This window comes from Penaeus monodon, chromosome 24 (assembly GCF_015228065.2).
Source record: "Penaeus monodon isolate SGIC_2016 chromosome 24, NSTDA_Pmon_1, whole genome shotgun sequence".
Lineage (NCBI taxonomy): Eukaryota > Metazoa > Arthropoda > Malacostraca > Decapoda > Penaeidae > Penaeus > Penaeus monodon.
Genome location: NC_051409.1, coordinates 4,160,086 through 4,160,372, shown reverse-complemented (window position 1 = coordinate 4,160,372; position 287 = coordinate 4,160,086). Strand labels below are relative to the sequence as shown.

The 287-nt window shown below is 39.4% G+C and overlaps 1 protein-coding gene across 1 annotated transcript in view; it reads right to left on the bottom strand.

The window, feature by feature from the left end:
- The window catches only part of LOC119588808, a gene marked incomplete at its 5' end in the record, with an annotated part of 29,673 nt that overhangs the window by 28,120 nt on the left and 1,266 nt on the right, over positions 1-287 (bottom strand).

Sequence of the window (287 nt, the reverse complement as noted above, 5' to 3'; positions counted from 1 at the left end):
TCAGCTGCATCCAATTTCCTTGTGAGTGAAAGATCTTATTATCACCATTAGCCAGTAAATTGAATTCTTGAGGGGGAAAAGAGAGGGAAAAAGGAGGGAAAACAGAAGTGAAAACGAAAAAGAGTAGGAATAGATAAGTAGGAGAGAGAGTAGAAGTGAGAAGAGTAAGATATAGAGTAGATGTATATATAGAAAGACGAGGAGATAGAGAGAGGGATGAGACGTCGCCTATAGCTAGATATGAGCTCGATATAATAGAGAGTAGCTAGCTATAGAGAGAGCGCCTA